The sequence below is a fragment of the Xenopus laevis genome, chromosome 9_10S, assembly GCF_017654675.1.
Source record: "Xenopus laevis strain J_2021 chromosome 9_10S, Xenopus_laevis_v10.1, whole genome shotgun sequence".
NCBI lineage: Eukaryota > Metazoa > Chordata > Amphibia > Anura > Pipidae > Xenopus > Xenopus laevis.
The window spans coordinates 57251691-57268043 of NC_054388.1; the positions used below are offsets into that span (position 1 = coordinate 57251691).

A 16353-nucleotide genomic window follows, 5' to 3' on the forward strand; every position below is an offset into this window, starting at 1 on the left:
CAATTCATGCATTTGCTATATTTTTTAAGATGGATAAAAATTTGTGCATTGTATAGAAAAATATACAGTGGATTTATTTTTCTACATTACTGAAGTTAAAGCAGAACTCTCTCTTTCTGTGTCGCTCCTTCTCGTATTTGGTACAATGGTGTATTTGGCCCTGAACATACACAGCAGTTACAATTTGAAAGATACGTATACTCTGATACATGCCCTAATATTATGTATTTAAACCTACCTATGTAAATTAAAATCAAATGTGTATCAGCATGGGAAGGATGAAGTAAGTTGGACAAATAAAGGTAGAAAGCACAGCTAGAATTTTCGAAGTAGGAGTGCATGGATGACAACTAGATATCTCACGTTAGGCATACGAGAATTCTTTGAGGAATTTGGACACAAGTTTGAGGACATTGTAATGAACATAATGAAAATACATAACAACGTGCCATCCAATCTATAATACTGGACATGCTTTGTTAGTAATAAGCACTACTGATGTTATTGAGAAACTGTACCTGTTTTATTAGTAGGTCACTCTTGATGTTTTCCCTGAAGAAGCAACACCCTTAATGGCTATGCTTAAATATTGTATTCACTGGTTTATAGAAAGAGTTTGGGTAAGGCAAACAATATGGCAACTTGCACTGCTCTACATACAGTACCTCTGCAGAAAATGAATGTTCTGAGCCCTTTCACTATTTTTTATTAAGGAAAAATAATTTTAAATATATCCCCCCTTAAACTGTGCTTGCATGCATCCTAATCAGTGATTCCCCTTCCGTAATCCTAATTCATTCACTCATCCTACTTGCATGACTTTGAATAAATAATGTCATTGACTAACTAAAGCTGCTGGCTTTTTATTCCTTAGTTTTAAATTCACTTTTTAGCAAACACCTCATGTTTCATATCATTGCCTTATTTATCGGCAGAGGTAGAAGTCACTTCTTGCGAATGAAGTTAAGCATTTGGGGGGTGGGGTGGCTGAATATTTTCTAGTATGGATAGAGTATTATAGGTAGAAATGTTGTATTCCACTGCTTTTAAACAAAATGTTATACTTTAGTGTGCTGTTGAGTCTCAGATACAATTGCATGGGCTAAATGTTGGGAAGAGCATGCTGGTACTATATCCCCAAAAGGTTTGTAACTTAAATTGGATTTCAATTATGTTCAATTATTGATGTTTTGGACACGTATGTTTGCTTTGTATGGTATTCTCTCTATGAAACATGTCATGTGTGTATGGTTGTGTGTTTTAGGTTTGCAGTCCTACTTAAAAACAGTTAAATTAAGGTTTTAAAGAATGGGCTTTTCAGTAATCAAGGACAAAGTTACCCTTTTTTGACGATTGGACAATGTTGTGTGCTCCGTTTTCCAACCTTCTATAAAATTGCTTACTAAGCCACTGTCAACTAACTACCATGTCATCGCCTATAGCCCTACTTATAGATATATTGTAAGTGCATTTAAAAACCATATATTGTATAGGGCAAAATAGACATTATAAAAATGGAAAGTATATGATTACACCTGGGGGCACAATTACTTAGCTCGAGTGAAGAATTAGAATGAAAAAAACTTCGAATTTCGAAGGTATTTTTTGGCTACTTCGACCATCGAATTGGCTACTTCGACCTTCGACTAGGACTTCGACTTTGAATCGAACAATTCGAACTAAAAATCGTTCAACTATTCGACCATTCGATAGTCGAAGTACTGTCTCTTTAAAAAAAACTTTGACTACCTACACAGCCACCTAAAACCTACCGAGCACCAATATTAGCCTATGGGGACCTTCTCCATAAGCTCTCTAAGCAATTTCTGATCGAAGGAAAATCATTCGATCGATGGATTAAAATCCTTCGAATCGTTCGTTCGAAGTAAATGCGGTAAATCCTTCGACTTCGATATTCGAAGTCAAAGGATTTTACTTCGATGGTCGAATATCGAGGGTTAATTAACCCTCGATATTTGACCCTTAGTAAATGTGCCCCTTAGACTCTGTTCAGATTATACTGTCCCACTGAACTAGATGATGATGGGGGGCAAAAAGATTCAACTAGGTCAATAAAACCTGAAAAAGAGTTTACGTCATCTATTGCCATGACTGCCAAACACACATATAACCATAGTACCTCAATTATTTTATAAATCAGTTCTGGTGGTACAGTGGTGGGAAACTATTGCTTCCCAAAGCTTACACTAATAAATAAATAAAATGCCATAATGTGGCATTTTTGTATCTTGACGTGCAAATAAGTTTTATTCCAAAGATTATTATGCCATTGTAATTCTGTCCTATTGTCATCATCCTTATTCCACATAAATTTAGAACAGAACCTAGAAGTTTCACTTACAGTTCTTTTCAGGCACCTCATCTGTGCTCCAGAGTTTAGGGTTCATATGTGCATGCAAACCAGGTTGCTTGTTCCTCTGCACATTGCAGTCTTCATGAGCTTAGTACTGGACATGGAGAATAAGGACAATAGAAACCAGAATACTCAGTAAATACCTTATGTGACACAAGTCATCCCACTCTCATCCAAACAAACTTTACCAAGATGGTGCAATCCCTACTAAGATCCATGCTGGTAGAGGAAGAATGGGATGCCATTCTTTCTCTTAGGCAGAGACTGGGTACTTGGTAGTTAGAAGAAAATCCAAATGGAGTGGAACATCGCAACAGAGGGATACATGTCAAATATCTGCAACATTTGCTTTCAGTTAATAGTTAAATGAATAGGAATTTCTTCTTAGGCAGCAGAAAGTCCTGCTGAATAAACACCAGGTGCACATGCATTGTGTTTACTGCTATTTATACAGAAGATCTACTGAGTTTCTTCTTATTAACTATAAATTATAGGTTTATCTAAGGTAAAAGCCATTAGGAAATATTTAAAATAGTAAATGGATATTTTAGTCTGCTGTGCAAGAGTGGCATATTCTTATCAGCAAAGGCTTTCTATTGTGTTCAAATGGCATTTTTTTAGCCCTCAGAAAGCCAAGAGACTTCAAGTGTAATTATTATGATTTAATATGCCTCCAAAATGTTTGCTTAATTGGATATCATGCACAGATTCTATGATAAAGTTGAGGTCAGTTACTAGAGCAGTCTGCAGCTCCATTTAGGAGTGTAGAACATTAGTACCCTTGGTGTGTTCCACCAGTGTTGGGACTGATGTGTGTAGACTCCTAATCTGTAGACTCCTTTGGTGGGCATTAAATTTTGATGCTGGAATGTTACTTTAGTATGTATATGATGCTATGACTTGTGATGGGCAAATTTCTCCCATTTCGATTCGCCACAAAAATTAGCAAAACTCAAATTTTGATGCCCGCGTCAATTCATGTTGATTTTGAGGCCGGCGTTAAAGTCAATGGGCGTGTTGACACGTGACAGTTTTGAAGCGAGTGACTTTTCTGATGCACATCCAAAAAAATTTGACGCCAGCGTATTTTTGCAGGAGTTTTGTGAATTTATTCGCTCCTGGCAAATTTATTCGACCATCACTAGTTATGACTATCTATTACAAGTCTGATGGACTGTCAAGCTAAACAATATGGCAATTGTGACACATAGGTGTAGCACAAAATTGTTATGAAAGTGACTGTACATAACACAAACAAATCCATAAACACACCCACACAAATGAGCCATGAAGGATAATAAAGTTCCCATTGCATAATATTTGAAAAATCAATACAGTTTCTTAATAACTGATTACTAGCAATACTTTATTAATCCACAAACACTATGGGGCACATTTACTAAGCTCGAGTGAAGGATTAGAAGGAAAAATACTTCGAATTTCGCAGGTTTTTTTTGGCTACTTTGACCATCGAACTGGCTACTTCAACCTTTGACTACGACTTCGAATCGAATGATTCGAACTAAAAATCGTTCAACTGATAGTCGAAGTACTGTCTCTTTAAAAAAATTTAGATATTCGAAGTCGAAGGATTTTACTTTGAGGGTCGAATATCGAGGGTTAATTAACCCTCGATATTTGACCAAAAGTAAATGTGCCCCCAAATGTAGGTGGCAGCATGGTTTAGAAGAGACTACTACTTCCAGGCAATTCCTTTATGATGAAATTTCATCTTTATCTGCAAAGCACATTTTAATAGGGAGAAGACACCCTACGGACAGAAGATATTTTTTCTGTTATTGAAAGAGATGGAGATTCAATAGCGGTAATTTTGTTCAGTGAAGTGCAATATTATACTGGGCAGTTCGACATGGAGAAGATCACAGAAGCTGGACATAAAAAGGTACATTTGCCCTTTATACCTTTCCCTGCTGATACTTTGTTGTGCATGAATATTTCCCCACAGGGATGAAGGTATAATCCATTGCTGCTGATAATGTTCTTATTCATTTTACCAGCTTAGAAGTGATGTCATGTCGACAAATGTCATAATTTATATTTATAAAGTGATACTTTACCTCTTTATAAAAAGCCTTGGATTGGCACAACTACAGTGGGTGAACCAATAAATGATCCCTTTAATGTTCATGTGTATGCAGAAGGTCAGTAAGACAAGAAATGTGGCAATAACTAATTATACTTTGAGTCAGGCAGCCTATCCAAGATTTCCTCTAAAATATAATTTTGGTTCAAGCCCAGTCTGTTAGCCCTGACCTGATGCTTTCAGCATTTGGTGAACTTGTTCAGTGCAGACCTTTATTAATATATGATAAACTAAGTGCATACTTTACATACAGGGACCTATTTATTAAACCTCAAATTTTTCTAGTCCTGTATTTAAAGGGGAAAAACTTGAATTTTTAGATGAAAAAACTAAATTTTTTTTGAGATTTATTATGCTCTAAAGCAGCTAAGAATTTGAATTTGAAAATACTCCAGGTAAAACCTGTCAAAGTCATGTAAAAATGATAAATCGAAAAAGTGGCATGATTTGAATTGTCACACTATTTTGTTAGCGACTTTTTCAGCGCGGACAATTTTTCATCCAAATTGTTACTAAATTAAGCCAGGCCATGGATGGGAGTTTGTTCAAATGTTTATTATTAGTGATGGTCGAATTTGTCCCATTTCGATGTGTCGAAAAAATTCCTGTGTCAATTCGCATCAATTTTGACTCCCGCATTAAAGTCAATGGACATCTGAATAATGTTGACATGCAACAATTTTGAATGTGTGCGGCTATTCCGATGTGTGTCCAGAATTTCCACTGCAGTTTCGCTAATTTGCCGACAGAATGCGGAAATTCACCGCAAATTCGTGCCTGGCGAATTTATTCGCCCATCACTATTTATTATTCAAATAATTAGAAAAATCCAGCTTTAATAAAAAACCCCCACAGTGTGCATTCAGTTGGGTATGCTAACTAAATTCCTAAATAACAATAGTTGATGCAGTAGCCGTTCAGGTGGTTGCCTTAGGCAGGTGAGTCATGAATAGAGATGGGCCACTTTGACCAATTTCAATTCGCCAAAAATTTGCCAAACTTCATTAAAGTCTATGGGTGACAAATTTTAATTGATGCACAATATTTGTTTCTCCCATTGAAGTCTATGGGTGTCATTTCTGCTGCGAAACCCGGCGAAAAAATTTGCTTATCCCTAGTCATGAATTTACATCTAATCAAAAGGCAACAAAATAAATTGATCAATGCATAAAGGCTGGGCTGAGGGACAGGGGAGGTTCCTTGTGCTTTAGGCTGGCCAAATACCAAGCCACACAGCAAAAGGCCATTCATTGACCTTCAAGCAATGGAGCTGAACTGAAGCTCTCCAGTTTGGAACGGAAACTGCTTAACCTGTTACTAGGCAAATGAGAATTCTCCCTTGCAACCAGTGGTTTGAATTACAGACAGAAAGAAGCCGATTCACAAAGGGTCGAATATCGAGGGTTAATTAACCCTCGATATTGGACTGGGAATTAAAATTAAACTCTTCGAATATCGGAGTCAAAGGATTTTAGCGCAAATAGTGCGATCGAACGATCGAAGGATTATTCCTTCGATGGAACGATAAAATCCTTTGAATCGAACGATTCGAAGGATTTTAATCCAACGATCGAAGGAATATCCTTCGATCAAAAAAACTTAGGAAAGCCTATGGGGACCTTCCCCATAGGCTAACATTGAGTTCGGTAGCTTTTAGATGGCGAACTAGGGGGTCGAAGTTTTTTCTTAAAGAGACAGTACTTCGACTATCGAATGGTCGAATGGTCGAATAGTCGAACGATTTTTAGTTCGAATAGTTTGATTCGAAGTCGTAGTCGAAGGTCGTAGTAGCCCATTCGATGGTCGAAGTAGCCCAAAAAATACTTCGAAATCCGAAGTTTTTTTACTTTGAATCCTTCACTCGAAGTTAGCGAATTGGCCTAAAGTGTGAGTGATAGCTAACTGCAAATGATTGTGATTGTGAAGGTAATCAAAGGGTTACACTGGTAGGGTATATTGTGTTGTGCTGCTAAAGGCAGGAATTCATCTATGCAAACTCACTAGAATGTGTTTGTCACCAATAATATTTAATTCCCCATTTCATTGTTCCTTGCTCTTTTTTAATCCAAGAGATGAAGCTTTTCTATTGTGGAAAATGCATTACTATGGAACAGAGTTCATTGTTCTAGCAGATGAGACCACAGCTCAACCATATTAGGCGATTAAATTCACGGTATATATAGCGGCAAGAGCTGTACATGATCTAAGAGATTAACGGATTAACAAGTAGGATTTGCCAAGGTTAATTACAAATTTGTTTTAAATACTTCATTCCAATCGACAAGATTACGTTATCCTCAACATTTTCAATTAGAAGATGTGTAGAAAAGAAAGTTTTGCAGATTGTTTCTTTTTCTCACATTACAACAAACATAGCCTTGACTTGAGATTTATGATCTTCATACATTCTATATAAATTGCCCACAGTGTAGCTGATCTGACAGTCCATGACATTGCTGATAAGTAGTGCATAGTACATGGGATTCCTACAGTATACTGGCATAGATTTATGGTAAATCCTATGTGAAAGCCTATGAATAGCTGCATCTGTGCACAAATTGCATAAGGCTTCAACTTATGTCTATTGTGATTAAGTAATATATTCACTTATAAGTGGATATGTGGCCTGCTCTTCTGGCAACAATTAACTCCTTGAGCTGTAGGGCTGGGCAGCAGGACCCAGTATTTCTACTGGTGAGCTTTTCTTCTTGGGGCTTGACATAGAAATTATTTTTTTCTATATTTATTATGTCTCTATGTTCACTAAAAGTAAATTTAGTGGGTCATCCTTGAGCATTTGCTTATTACAGAGGAGTATCCATTATAACAAAAGGGCCGTGTACATTGTTTGCACTTTTGTACACAAATCATCTTTTTAACCTATAATCTAGTGTTTTCTTCATTATTCCAGTGAAGCAGCACTCAGAGTTATGTCTGCCATAATTCTAGAACCAGTTAGCTCTGGGATCCCCAGCGTCAACAGCATCAAATAAAATGACATTCAGCTGTTAGTTTAGCCATTAAAAACATACAAATGGGTGGAATGAAATCCTAATGAGCCTGTTAGTAGCACAAAAAAGTAGCTTTAAACAGAAAACCCTCTGTTTTATTCACAAGAGAGTTGCCAAGACAGAAGAACTTTTAACAGTGTGTAGCAAAAGCAAAAGTAACTCACACATGTTGTTCATTCATCAGAATAGCCTGGTTCAATGGCAGACTGGCTGCACAGGTCCTGCTCTTTACAGTAAGGTTTTAGTCCCACTTAGGGTAGTTAGTCGATATCTCAATTTTACAATGATGGGTTTTACCAGAATTCTCCGCATAAAACTTCCTTTGCTTCAGAAAGCCTCACTGCCTCCCGATCTTAAGAAAGCCAGCTGCATGACATAATATACCCCTTGCGTATAAACACAATGTCAGGTGAACCAGCATTGGAGGAGGTCACACAAAGCATGTTATTGGTTGTAGCGGACTTCCCACCTACGGGGTTATCAACCTACAGCATGTGGACATTTTGAGCAACACTTTTATAAAGTGTAATACTTACTAATTTGCGCTACTTGTCTGCCACCAAGCAGTTCTGCTACAATTACAATTCTGCAGATCCACAGAATGATTGCACCTAGTAACCCTACCTTAAATGCTAGGAAATCTGAGACCTGTGTGAGAGAGATACATTGACTGAACCACAGGAAAAAAACCCCCACACATATATATATATATATATATATATATATAAGTGTGGAGTTAGAGATAATCACAGTCCGCTAGAGTGAAATACCACCTCACTCTCCATTCATTTCGATGGGATTTTTAAAGGCGTATTTATCAAAGGGTGAAAGTGAAAGTTTTGATAAACATATCACATCGACTCTATTGGATTAATGGAGTAAAAAATGTTGCAAAAAATCGTTGCATGAAAAAAGGCCCATTGCGTTTGGCAAATTTTTGGACATTGTGTAGACTGCTGGTGAAGAAGACAAATAGGTCAGATCCGTTCACTCACTAGCAGTGATGAGTGAATATGTTCCATTTTACTTACTAGAAATATTAGCATAAACCACAAAAATGCATTTGATGGTTGTTATTTCCGCATGTTTTTTTTGCAGCCTTTTTTCTTCACAAAATACATAAAATCTACAGACATTTTTTTTTCAGACAAAATGAATTGAAGTCAATGGCTTTTTTGTGTGTGTGCATATTTTCCTGTGGCGGTTTTCTTGCTGCGCATTTCTCACACTGAAAAAGTTTGCAATGTATCCATGTCCAATCCATGGAGAAAAATTTTGCTCATCACTACTTGTTAGTCTATATGACTGCCCTGGAGCTGATGCAATATGCACAAGTTGCACACAATTTACCAAATTAGCTCTCCAACCTCACGTTTTCCAGACTATAAGCCCACTCCCCACATAGGTTCACTGGACAGTGGACCTTACCAAATAATTAGGATGGGGGCTAGAGATGAGCAGAATTTTCGCCAGGTTTCATTGCAAAAAAGACATCCAAAGACTCCAATGGGTGAAAAAAATTGTTGAGCATCAAACAAAAATTGTCACCCATTGACTTAAATGCATTTGGCAAATTTTTCGCCATTTTGCAAATTTTCAGCAAAGTAAAATGGGTCTGTTTTTCACACTTAAATTCCATTTGTTCCACTGTCCCTGCAGGTGAGCAAAATAGTCTGGTACATTTTTAAATTCTCATGATTTGACAAAATTCTCAAAATATGGTGTTGTAAAATGCTGGTGTTTTGAGAAGTGCTGAAATGTAATCAGAATATGTAGATTTGTTGCGGGGGCTCAGGTTCCATTTGCTATTATACTATAGAAAGTCACGGAGAATTGAATGGTAGGCCAGGCAGAGTCAATAAAGAGTTACACATGTATATATTTCTTATACTTTCTTATACTGGTATGGGATCCATTATCCAGAAACCCATTATTCAGAAAGCTTTGAATTATGGAAAAGCTGCCTCCCGTAGACCTCATTATAATCAAATAATCCAAATTCCTAAAGATGATTTCCCCTTTTCGCTGTAATAATAAAGGAGTGCCTTGTACTTGATCCAAACTATGATATAATAAATCCTTATTGGAAGCAGAATCAATTTATTGGGTGTATTTAAAGTTTACATGATTTTCTAGTAGATTTAAGGTATGAAGATCCAAATTACGGAAAGATCGGTTATCCGTAAAACCCCAGCATTCTGGATAGCAGATCTCATTCCTGTAAATTAAGTTTTGTTGTTTCCAGCATACCTTTATTATCATCTGAGTACATTTCTCTTTTCGTTCTTTGGTATTTAGCATTAGAATTTTACCCTTAGTCTTACTCTCACCATCACTCTCTCTCTAATGCTGTGATGCAGTTACAAGTGCATAAAGTATATTTCCTTCCTTTATAAACTAAAGGCTGATGATTCTTTATTGTGGAATCTATTTTAGCAATTTAAACTGGATCGTTGGGATAAGCAGAAAAATCCTTATTTTGCTATAATCACCATCCGAAAGGGAATTTTTCTAATGATTGCATTTTGTCTGATATATTGTTTTACTGGTGTATATCGAGCCCCAGTAAAATGCTGCAAGTTTGGCCCTTTAGAAATGAGCCAGGAAATGAGCATGATAATGGCAGTTATCTTATCAGCATTGTTTGGGAAATGCTGCCATCTTGTGGCTATTTAGGAAATTATTAAGGACATGAGTATGTATGTGTCTAAAAAAGCTTATAAACAAACTTATATAGAACTTCTCTCAAACTTTCCTTCCTTGTGATATTTTAATGCTTATATTTTGAACTCCTTAACCCCATACTATGGGTTGCATCAATTCTGCCGAAGTAGTTACTGTCATTTAGCCACAAGCCAATGACCAGGATTAGATGTAAATGAGAACATGACACTTTAGATCTAATTTCAAGCCTCTCCAATTTGGGGGAAAAATTCTTTCCTGGCTCTAAGATGGCAATTGAACCAATCCCTAGATCAACTTGTACTATGAGCTATCTCCCATAACCCTGTATTCCCTCACTTGCTAAAAAGCTATCCAACCCCTTCTTAAAGCTATCTAATGTATCAGCCTGTACAACTGATTCAGCGAGAGAATTCCACATCTTCACAGCTATCACTGTAAAAAACCCCTTCCGAATATTTAGGCGGAAACTCTTTTCTTCTAAACGGAATGGGTGACCTTGTGTCAGCTGGAAAGACCTACTGGTAAATAAAGCATTAGAGAGATTATTATATGATCCCCTTATATATTTATACATAGTTATCATATCACCCCTTAAGTGCCTCTTCTCCAGCATGAATTTGGCCAGTCTTTCCTCATAGCTAAGATTTTCCATAACTTCTACCAGCTTAGTTGCCGTTCTCTGCACCCAATACTTATCACTTATGAATATTCTGTTTTATTAGTCAAAAAAATATACATTCATGTATTAATATACAAAACATCCTGCTGTAAATGATACAGATATTAGGAGTCACTGAGGAGTTCTGTAACCATATAAAGGCACAAGGCTACAGACTGAGTTATACAGGGAACTCTTGTATTATAAAGGATAATGTACCCCCTACTGTAAATTATAACAATATTAGAAGACACTGAGGGGTTTAGTGAAAATGCTGCAGGCTGTTATACAGGTTAGTGAACTCTGAGTATCACTTCTTTGTGCATTTAAATGGTCACCAGATGTTAAAGGAATTAGAAATATCCTTTTAATTTTCAATTGAGATTATACTGTCCGAAATTAAAAGCCTCACTTTGTTTTTGTTTTTAAGTTTGTAAATATCTGTATCACTTGCAATTTTTGCTGTTATTAAAAACACTTTTTCATCCAAGTGCTCTGTGATATGGAAATCGCCAGCACCCTCTAGTGTCCTTCCTTTGAACTGCATGAGAAGAAATATCACTGCCGTAGTTGTGTATAATTCAAATTAAAGAGTTTCCAATGGCAAAGTAATTAAGAGCTGTTTGTTTCCCATAGGCCTGTTTGTTGGATTTGATTTGGCCCATGCTCTTGGAAATGTGGAGCTGCACTTACACGACTGAGGAGTGGACTTTGCCTGTTGGTGTTCTTTTAAAGTGCCCCGTCTATTGATCAATTTTATTTTGCTAATTATAATAATTTTTACTTCTGTTGAAGTTATTAGACACAGATCTGCAGAACTGGGTGTTTGGTATTATGTGCCTGTATGGTTATATGTTATTACTGTAGTGGAAAAATGAAAATCCATAAAATGTATTTTAATGGAGGGAGAGGTATAAAGAACAGACATACGATTCATTTTATAGGAACCCATGATTGCTCTGAAAACTATCAGTGTCATTGCCCATGGTGTATAGGATGCATAAACTTCCCTACCAGTGATAAATCAGCCACATTGCTGTTATATAATATAAGGAGATTGCTTTGCAGATCAAGTATAAGATTAGGAATAGGAAAAATGTGTTCATTGAAAATCTGATGAACCAAGAACAGGGAGCTGGATGTGCACAGAGCAGGCAGGGGTTTCATTGGATGATGCCTTTGCATTAATTAGGGTTAGAGAGCTGAGGAAAAGTTTTATAGAAGTATGTTGCTTTACTTCAAATTCCAGCATGCATTACGTTTTGATAATATGTTGCATATGCTGAAAATTGTCCAGCAACTTTTAAGTGGCGGAAACATTGTTGCATTAGATTTATGTCCAGTGGTGTAAATTGGTCACTCCAAGTCCAGAAAAATCTTCTGAGGGGGCGGGTTCTCCCTCTCATGTTGCACCTCCCCGGAATACATAGCACTCCACTATATTTAAGGTAGGAGAGGGGCTGAGGAGGGGGAATAGAGTATAGATAATAAAGATAGTGACAGTGCTTCACTTACACGTAATCCTGCTTTTTGAAGTGTTGGGTGCAAAGCTACAATCCCTTCTGTGTAGGGTAGGGTATACTATACAATGAACACTCCAGCAGCACTCCGAAATGGAGAATCAAGTTTTATTTGTGACACCAACCAGGTCTGGTTGGCAGCACAAATAAAACTTGATTCACCATTTTGTAATGCTACTGGAGTATTTATTGACTTGAGTATACTGTAGATAGTTATGCCATTACAGAAATTGGAATGAATGTTACTTGTTATGTTTTATTTGTATCATTGCTGCGAGTTTGGAGTCATTTACTTTTACCCAAAAAGAAAGCGCACTAAGGGAGGCCAAAGCATGCCCCTTGGTGGTCATTTTAAAAGCACTTGCATCCAGGGTCTGGCTGTTCTCTGCAACTAGCCCTGGACTTGACATCACTTGGGAGCGCAAGTCAGTCCCGTCCTTGTCGCCTGTCATAAAGCTGTAAATACTGAGTTCTATTGTGCCCTACACCAATATTCCCTATCTTGAGTGTCTGAATGATGCACAAGTTAGGGGTCAGAAAGGTGTATTTGTGTCTTTTGCCCACCTGCCTCTAATGAATAGAGGGCTGTCTATTATCTTACATATTGGTCCAACCCCTCAAAAGCCATGGTCCAAAGTTAAGGTACCGTATATACTCGCGTATAAGCCGAGTTTTTCAGCACCCAAAAAGTGCTGAAAAAATTGACCTCGGCTTATACGCGGGTACCTCTTGTAGATGAAATACGGTAGGCTGCCTCACCGGTAAATTTCAGGAGGCGCCACCCCCGAGTCCTCAGCCCGAGTCCCTGGAAGCCCCACAGCTCGAGCAGCAGTCGGACGCGCGTTTCCGCCCCAATTTACATCAGATCCCCGGCCGCCTCTGCCTTGTGCTCCCGGCTGCCTCACCTCTCTCTGCCACGAGCCATTTTTGCGCAGCTCTCTCCACTTCCGCCGGGAGCGTCTGTGTCTCTCCGCGGCTCTTCCCTCGTCTCCAGCTGCTGCCGCCGGGTCTCACCTTCCGGCCAATGGGGGAGGAGGAGCCGGAGAGTCGGGGAGAGCGACCTCAGCAGCCCCTGGCAGTCTGTGTCCTACACAAACAACTACCGGTATTAGAAACTTTCTCAGCTCTGCATTAACATACCGGTATGTTATCAGCCTTGTCATTATTGTGTGGGGAGTGTGTGTGCGGTATATAGTGTATGATGGTGTGGGTAGAGAGTTTGTGTGTGTATATAGTATATGTGTGGGGAGTTTGTGTGTATAGTATGTGTGTGTGATTATTTTGTGGGAAGAGTGTGTGTGTAAAGTATATGTGTGTCTATGTGTGTATAATTGCTAGTGGAAAGTATATTTTGTCTCAGCTGAAAAATATCTGTAATATAAATCCACTGGGGGGGACAAATTTTCAGTGATTTCATTTGCGCTGCAGTGATTGTAGCATAAAGGGTCTTAGTTGTGTCTAGGCTTATACGCGAGTCAATACGTTTTCCCAGTTTTTGTAGGTAAAATGAGGTACCTCGGCTTATACACGGGTCGGCTTATACACGAGTATATACGGTAACTAAAGTGACAGAGCACTTCCTAATGCACTGGGTCACCCTCATTGGACGTTGGTGTGAATTTAAATCTTTTCATGATTCTATTGTCCAAAATTGTGTGCAATGCTTTCACTGCCCCAGTGTTGCTGTACCTCTAGGTCATAACAACAAACAAAGGAGCAAAATCCATTCATTTAGAATTAGAGCTTTAGATTTTTAAAGGTATTTTATAATGTTCTTCAGGGCTCTGAATCCTCCAGTGATTTAAATGAACACGTTTTTTATTTACAGTGTGGAAATGCCATCTTGTGTATATATATATATATATATATATATATATATATATATATATATATATATATATATATATATATATATATAAATAACTAAATTTTATTTTGTGTCATATAGTACTTGGTAGTACTGTAGTACTCGGGAGCCGGTGGCCTGGCTGGTGCCAACACTATCAAACCTTCCTAAATTTCCTCATCTTTAAAGGTAGAAATTAAACCTAATGTTGAGTGCAGAGATTATTCATCACTAAATTGGTCAGCTCGAAAGTTCAAAGGTCTTTACACTATCCAAAACAATGTATTTGACTGCAACTAAACTGCACAATAATTATTGAAACCAGTGATTTCAGCATGCTTGGGGTTGTGGTCCAGAAACATCTGGGATGGATGCAGAGCAAATCTGTTTCACCACTCTCCAGGGTCAGAGTTTCCAGTGTAAGTAGATTTTCCAAGGTGATTCCTGTGAAGACCTGATAACCTACTTGCACCAGCTCTAGGAACCCATAGCAACTAGTCAACTATCCTTCAAAGTCACATTTATTGGTTGCCTTTTTGAAAGCTAACAAAAAATTTGTTAATATGGTTTTCTGGACTCAATTCAAGTTTTGTTATTTTAATTATATTACCACCATAAATTGGGATCTCCAACCAAAAACTGTTTTGCATGATAAAGATCAGTTGTGCAATAAACACATCTTATCAGTTGTGCAATAAACATGAATTGCACCTTGTCTAGTGGTTTTAAAGTGCTGAGTCCTGAAGAATTTTGGAGAAGCAAGCTGAAACACATTTGGGGGGAAATTACTTTCTCTTTACAGTCTTTACAGAAACACAGAGGATTCAACTACTAGTTATTGTTCCAGTCTATCATGGCTCTCCAACCAATCTGCTCTGTCCGGCTTTTTTGCCAACTCTGGTCTGTTCCTGTATCTCCAGTCTGCCCTCTCCACATGCTCCTTTCTGTCCTGCCTCTCCCTACTCTAGTCCAGACCATTGCCCTCATTTAGTACTTTACTGTTTTCCTCTTGGTCTCAAAGGTTCCTTGTCTGAAGAAATTACCACCCTCCTTCCCATCAGTAGATGAACCAGTGCCGGGCCAAGCCAGGCAGGCGCCCTAGGGTGCCTGGCCAGGCATTGCGCCCACAGACGCGCATGAGCGCAAAGACCGAATGTGCGCATGCGCGGAAAAAACTGAATGCACGCATGTGCGAAAAGCCATCGCACATGCGCAAAAATAAAAAGCCAAAAGGAGCAATGCGCATGTGCTAAAAAGCACACACGCGCCGGATACATCTGCAAGAGGGGACTGGACTAGGCGGTAGGAGAAGCGGAGAAGGCGCGTGCCTGGCGCCCCCCAGCTTTGCACCATAGGCATGTGCCTACTCTGCCTACCCCTAGTTCCGGCCCTGAGATGAACGATTCCTCTTAGCAAATAAATTGCACTGCTAGTGTGTCAAATGAGTCGCAAAGAACAGAAAGGCATACAACAAATACTATTTCCAATTGCAATGATATTTACAAATAACAAAAATAATTTCAAAACTATTGAAAAACTCTCATTAATGTATGTTGGAAAATGATCAAAAATATATATTTTTTCATTATGCAGAGTAACAGTTTTTTGTTGGAGGACCCTTTAATGATTTGTTCCACGGCCGAGGTATCCGATACAGACCAGTTGTGGAATACACTAAAATACATTTTTATCTCAAAAACTATAAGGGTTGCACAAAATAGAGTTATTAGGTAGCTGCTACAGACTGGTGCATGTTTCTAGCTTTGACTGGTCCATTTAGACTAATTTGAAAGAGCTGTTTCTGTCCTGCTTATGGATGATTACCGTGTGATACTGGAAAGTGATACTGCACATACATCTCCCTATGCTGATAACAAAACCCTGACTCTCGGTGCTGTCAGGATTCTCATTGGACCAATCTCTTGCACCAATAATTCGTTTTTGGCCATCTACTTTGAGTTTAATGGATAGCTAATCAGGGAAGCATAGAACTTTAGTTATATTGGACTCAAATACCCAAGATGGGCTTTGCTAAATGGAAGGAATGAAAGGGATATTATGGTGTGTGTCTAGACTTCAATAAAGAATGCCAGACGTTTCTTGAACACAACAAATTGTAACAGGCTTCATTCACTTAAAGCACCACAGAGTTACA

General features: G+C 38.2%; 1 pseudogene; it reads left to right on the forward strand.

The window, feature by feature from the left end:
- The window catches only part of LOC121398791, a 49977-nt pseudogene that overhangs the window by 31532 nt on the left and 2092 nt on the right, over positions 1 to 16353 (forward strand).